Source organism: Arachis ipaensis, chromosome B04, assembly GCF_000816755.2.
Source record: "Arachis ipaensis cultivar K30076 chromosome B04, Araip1.1, whole genome shotgun sequence".
NCBI classification, from domain to species: Eukaryota; Viridiplantae; Streptophyta; class Magnoliopsida; order Fabales; family Fabaceae; genus Arachis; species Arachis ipaensis.
Genome location: NC_029788.2, coordinates 78,685,641 through 78,692,204, shown reverse-complemented (window position 1 = coordinate 78,692,204; position 6,564 = coordinate 78,685,641). Strand labels below are relative to the sequence as shown.

Here is a 6,564-nt window from a genome sequence, read left to right as displayed (position 1 = left end):
CCCCGAGAATCAGAGGTTCGCCTCAAGGAAACAGTAAATAAGCTTCAAGCAACCATTCGACAACTGGAGCAAGCAGTCCCTCTCCTCCTCCGCCACTGCTCCCCTCCGCGCCACCACCCACCACCGCCAACCGTCCCAACCGCGCAGCCTCCCACCACCACCCGCAACCCCCAACCCTCTCCCCTATTTCCCCCATTACCCTTCCCAAAGCCCCTACCCCCTAACAGCAGCAACCGCCGTGCCCACCGCCGCTAGCCGCCGCGCCGGACGTCACCGCCACCACCCCAGCCACCTCTGTACCCCAACCTCCTTCTTTCGCCTTCCAGGTTCCGCAACACGCAATCCTTTTTATCCGTTCGTAGTTTATTCTTATTTTTCCATTTATGTTCATGTTAGGATAGTTAAATATGCATGTTGTAGTGGATTCACTACAACAAATAAGGATTTTTGCAACGGTCAAAAACCGTTGTCATAGATTAGAAAACCGTTCCTAAAACTTTAGGTAACGCTTTGGCAACGGTTTTTGACCTGTGGTATATGCAGCCGTTACCAATGCTCAAAGGAAACGGTTTTATACCTAAGGCAACGACAACCAAAAAACCGTTGCCATAGTTACTAGCATAGACAACGGTTTTGACAACAATTTTTAAAGAACGGTTTAGAACCGTTACTGGATAGGCAACGGTTTAAAATCGTTCTCTTTGATGACGTAACGGTTTAAAACCGTAACTGGATAGACAATGGTTTTAAATTGTTGTAATTTTGTTGTTCATAAAGACAACGGTTTAAAAGCGTTGCCTTTGGTGGTGTTTTTTGCAACGGTTTTTAATACCATTGTCATTTTGTAGCTGTCTTTGACAACGGTTTTAATACCATTGCCTTTTGTGACTTTTGACAACAATTTTTTATAACTATATTATTCTTTATTTACAATAGTTTTCTCATGTTGCATTGAAATTAGTTCCAACTATTTTTTTTAAATTTAATGTCAATAAACAAGGTTAAACTATTTGAATCAAATTACTAAAGAAAACTAATTGAACACTTACCATAGAAAAATAAACATTTATATACTTAGTGAACCAAAAATTTCCGGATACAATATAGTTGTATCAGTGTTGGTTACAAGTAATTCCGGATATTTTCTAATTATCCCAGGAAAATAAGCTTAAAAAACGCCAACCCTAGAAAGGAATTCAATCTTCCTCTAAAGAGTTTTATCAATGCTGGCAGCGAAAAATAATTCTCCCAATAGTTTCTTTATCCAAGCCCATATTTTCAAAAAACAGAACCACCTGCAGACAACAAGGAATACAAGCTTTTTAACTGGGAAAAAAAATGAAGCATTTTGAATCAGTAAAATACAAAATAAAGAACAATGGCATGCATATAACACGTATCACTAGCATAATGGATACAAGCACATAGGTACTTAACAAATTCAATTCTTAATAAGGCATCAAAAGGATCAAACAACTATAGTGTAGTTATTTTCAAGCATGATTGTTACAACCAGTAAGAAAAGCAATATTTGCATTGCTAATAAATAAGCTTCTTAATACATCAAATCAAAAGGTTGTAATTTATAAAAGATATTAAATCCAAGAACTTCTTTGCACTAAAAGCACCACATAAGGTCACAAGACCCACCTCCCCCTCCTGTCGCCTCCTTTGACACTACCAGAAGGTAAACCAACAGTAGCAATAAATATAATAGCAAATTTTAGACTTCAGATTCAAGCATACTTATTCAAACATACCTAAAAGAAACCAGTCTCATCATGGACCGCTTTGTCAACATCAGCAGTTGCTTTGCTTAGTATAGTCTCTCACACAAAGCAGAAAACTTAGACCACCAGCCCCACCTTGCGGTAGCCAGTTAAACATGAAATCTTATCCACTAAATTAAATTGATAGCACATGAACTCTTATTTCTTCCATGTAACTGCAAAGAGATGATTAAACAAGATTAAATATGAATGGAAAAGGTTTAGAACTAAACAAATTGCAACTGAAGCTCAGCTTGTGTTGCCCCTAAATACATAATGAAAATAGAACAGTCTCATAATAAAAAAAATAACATTCTTCAAGAGTGTAGTGTTGTCAGCTCAAGATAAAGCCAAATTATGACCAGCCTAAGTGTAAATCGATGACTATGCACACTGATAAAAGAAGAATGTTTCCAAGTACCCACATGAACTATAAATTCTATACTCACAGGTTGTTTCTATTGAAATGATTAGATTATGTGCACAACAAACAAACAAAAAAGTGCCAAAAGAAAAAAGAAAAAATAATACAATGGTGCTAACTTGTTCAAGGTAAATCAATCATGGATGAAGACAGAGTCTATGACATTTCAAACAAGCAGCTTTACAGGTAAGCTACTAAGGTTGAAATGCTGGTCAACACAGAGGAATTAAATAGAAATTGAAATGATCAAGAGAAGGTTAAAAGGAGACACACCTAGTAAAATGCTGTCAATTCCACCATGCTAGGACTGTTTATCTTCAAGGATTATCAACTATTGTAGCTGTAATTCGTAATTGTCTTGTCTATTCTTACTCTCCATTCCGCTTCCAGAAAGCTCTTCTCCACCAAACTTCAAATCCTCTTTGAATATTTGGGCAATCTTCTCCAGAATTCTAAGATTTTTACTTGAGTCATTCAGGCCATCAAAATCAAATGCAGCAATTTTACTTGAGTCATTCAGGCCATTGAGAGAATCAACTTAGAATTCCCAGCCACTTTACATGCTTACAAAATAAACCAACCAACAATTAAGAAACAACCATTAACATTAACATTATTCTCCATAAAACAACTTAGCTTAATTTCAAACTAAATTGAATTAAAATAAAACTTCTATGCTTAACTTTTTACATAGAGAGAACATGTTCAGCTAAATAACTCTCTGATTTATAACAGAAAATAACCTTAATCCAAACACATACCGTAACCGAACCTCAGCGGACGAGGTGGGGGACGGCGTAGTGGACGCAAGCGGAGGGAGAGCACGGAACAGCAGCAGATGACAGAGTAGGAACTGATGACAAAGCAGAACTATTTTCTCCTAACATTGCTCAGAACAAAATCTCATTAAAGAAAAAAATTCAATCAACAAAGTAACTAATGGCAGAACAAGCCAACATCATCATAGTAACAATCAACAATCAACAAAATTCATAATAAGCAAAACCAATTCATAAACCAAAGAAAATGAAATCATGTGGTTCTTTCCAAAAGATTTTACCATAATAGAAGAATAGTCTTTATAGTTTATACCTCAAAGCAAACAAGGCAATTGTGATGCATTGCTCTTTTCAAACAGCAATGACCATCTTCAAATCATTTAGAGTAAGAGCACCCTAAAACATAAAATAATTAATTTACAAGGATCAGCAATCATCAAACAAACAGGTTCTCAATAATCAACATATTTTATCACCATTTGGTTCCACTCATTGTAAAATTATTTATAAACCATAAAAATTACTACTTTTAGTTAAGAAATCAATTTTAGGTACTTAGTTTAGAAATCTAAACTCAATCTATTTATCATTCATCAAGCCTCAATCTCATAAATTACTCATTATAATTTGATTCAACCACCAATCACAACATTATTAAGTAAAAAAAAAAAAACTGAACTTTCGACAAGCATTCATCCCCAAACAACCTTGCAAGATGCACACAAGAGCTAAACAAATTTCAATTCACACGCACGTAATCATCATCATACCAGTCACATTCACAGCCATAACCTAAACTCAATAAACTAATTGAAACACTAGAACATCATCTCAAAAACTAATCCAAATTTTACATCCTCAAACCAAGCTTATTTCTACCAATTAATCACACAAGACATTTATAAATTATTTGCAGATACTCACTAAACTTCAATGATATTCATAAATTAAAACGGTTAATTTTAAAATAAATCATCTACCTCTGAGTGTCGAAATTAGAAGAAATTTGAGACGGGTTGTGGCGGCAATGGCTGAACCAGCATAAACAGCAACAGAAACAGGGGCCGAGCACGGACAGTGGCTCCAATAGTGGCATTCTCCAGCGTCAATGGCGGTGTTCCCCGGCGACCAGCGGTGCGGCAGCAAAACCTCCCTTTTCTCTACGAGTTTCTCCTCCCTCTTCACGTTCTGTTCATCCCATCAACAGTAGCAACTTCTAATCATTGGCGATGAGACAGCCTCGTTCTCCTCCTTCTCCGTCAGAGCATCCTTCGCGCGTCACTCCCCTGGTTCTCTCTCTCTCGGACGCGTCTTCTTCAGCAGCAGCGACAACCCCGAGCAGAAACGGTGACGGCTTCGCAGCTTCCTTCTCCCTCTTCTGTTCGCGCATCCTTCCTCCTTCTCTGCCACAGCGTCGACGGCGACTGCGATGGCTAGGGTTCGACAGTGACGGCGGTGGCGTCTTTGACGGCGAGCTCGACAGGGAACAGGCGCCACAGATCTGGCGGCGTCCTCTCCACCATCGCGTTTCCCACAGCGGCAGCTCTCTCCCTCGCACGGTTCAGATTGACGGTGACATGACGGCGGCGACGCGTGTGATGGGCTCTACGGCGGTGAGGCGCGACGCCGGCGCGCTCTTCTCCCTCTCCTTCCTTTCTTCTTCCTCGCGGGGTTTAGCTTTCTCTCTTCTCTCTGCGTTTCTCTTTTCTCAGTAGGGTAACACACAAAAAAACCGTTGTCTAAAACTATCTAAGAGAACGGTTTTAAGGCGTTGCAAAATTTGGCATTGCTAAAGCCCATATTTGTTGTAGTGATTTTAGGTTATTAGGTAGCCTAGGATGTGGTTAGTGGATGTAGGTCTGTTTATTTGCACTGTTCTTGTTTCTGTTTTATCAAGTCTGTAATTCTGCTGTTGCTGTGTTCATGTTCACATGCTGTACCTTCCTGCATTTGCTGCTCTTTACATTGAACTTTCATGTTTATATTCCGTATATGTAATTGCAAGCTTTAATTTGGATTCATATGAACTGCTTGATTGCTGTTTATCTTCCGAGAAAGTCCTATTTTAGCCAGAATGCTGCCCAAATTTCTGTAAAATATTTCTGTTCATGTCTTGGTTTTGGCATTTTCAACTGTGCTTTCCTATAATTTCACCAAACCAATTCATGAATGCTTAGGCACGCATTCTTATTTTCTTTGATCTTCTGGTTCATAAATCGCAATTTTGATGTTTGATTCCTATTTTTGCTTTCTTTATCTCTATTTGAATCATCATCAAACTGTTTTACTTGTTTGTATATGAGTTACCTATAGCTTCTACCTATGATTACTTGTTACTTGGACTATTTTCATTATGCCTCTTACTTTAACCCATTTTTCACTAACCCACTAATTTTAACTCTAACCAACCTAACCTTTTCAAAACTTCTTTTTTTTTGCTTTTCTTTCACTTTCTTTTAACATTCTAACCAAGGCGTGATGTTAATTTTTCTATTTAACTTGTATTCAACTACATTTTGGATTGTGATTTCTTCTTTTCAGACTTTTCACTCATATACAATCCTAAATGCACATTTTACTTAACTCATATTCATTACCCTATTGCTCCTTTGCCACTTTGTGTTTTCTTTGATTATTTGCCTATTTGCTTTCCTATTTTTATTATATCCCGGTTTTCTATTTTTCAGGATGTCAGATTCCCAGAGAAGGGGAAAAGGCAAGGCCACTTCTGGCAAACGGAAAAGAGGAGAAGCCTCTGTGTCTATCATCGACCTCATGCATGATGTCTCCTTGCGGGAGAAAGCCTTTACCCCGCAGGAGAAGGCCGACCAGCTACTTCCCGCCAATGACTCAGTAAAGTTTGCAAACCAATACTGTGAGATGAAGTATCCGGTGTTTGCAAACTCCAGGAACCTATACCTGGAGCGGACTTTGAAGATCCCAGAAGAACTCCAGCAATATACCTCTGATCAGATCAAACAAAGAGGCTGGTTCTTTCTGGAGAGACCTCTGACTGAGGTGATGCCAGGGCATTTTGGCCAGTTTCACTGACCTTTTCTTTACTGTTTTTAGGGTAGTATCATGCATTTCCTTAGGAAATAAGCTAGTTTTGGGTAGATATTAACTTACATCTTGATTCAAGCATACATTGTGCATTTTACATGATTTCATGAGGATTTTGCATGAATTTAAGGACAAATTGGATGTTGCATTTCCCATGACTTGGTCTAGAACTTTGATGCACTTTATTGCTTAATTTCAGGATAAAGGAAGCAAAGAAGAACCACATTAGTGGCTACGTTAGTTGCACTAACGTTAACACTAACGTGGAATGGAAGTAACTTGCAAAGTTAATGAGAAAAGTAATTGCCAAAAATGCTCTCCTTTTTCTTTGTTATTTACTATTCATCTCACTAACCCACTAACTGTTTGATATATTGCATCACTCACACTAACAGTAATTCAGACAGATATACTTTCTGCACCTATTCTCTTTGCTTGTACTTGTTGGTTGTATGACAGGGAGAAGAAGCGGGACTTTAACTTCCTTTGATTCTGAACCTGAGAGAACCTTCCTTAGACTAAGAAGGGA

General features: G+C 38.2%; 2 long non-coding RNA genes across 2 annotated transcripts; both read right to left on the bottom strand.

The window, feature by feature from the left end:
• LOC107637828 lies at positions 1,117 to 2,039 on the bottom strand. The gene is made up of 2 exons (XR_001619558.2): positions 1,761 to 2,039; positions 1,117 to 1,295 (listed from the first exon to the last, which is right to left on the bottom strand). It is a non-coding gene; the product is annotated as an uncharacterized LOC107637828 (long non-coding RNA).
• LOC110271095 lies at positions 2,565 to 3,230 on the bottom strand. Its single transcript, XR_002361215.1, has 2 exons — positions 2,955 to 3,230; positions 2,565 to 2,756 (listed from the first exon to the last, which is right to left on the bottom strand). It is a non-coding gene; the product is annotated as an uncharacterized LOC110271095 (long non-coding RNA).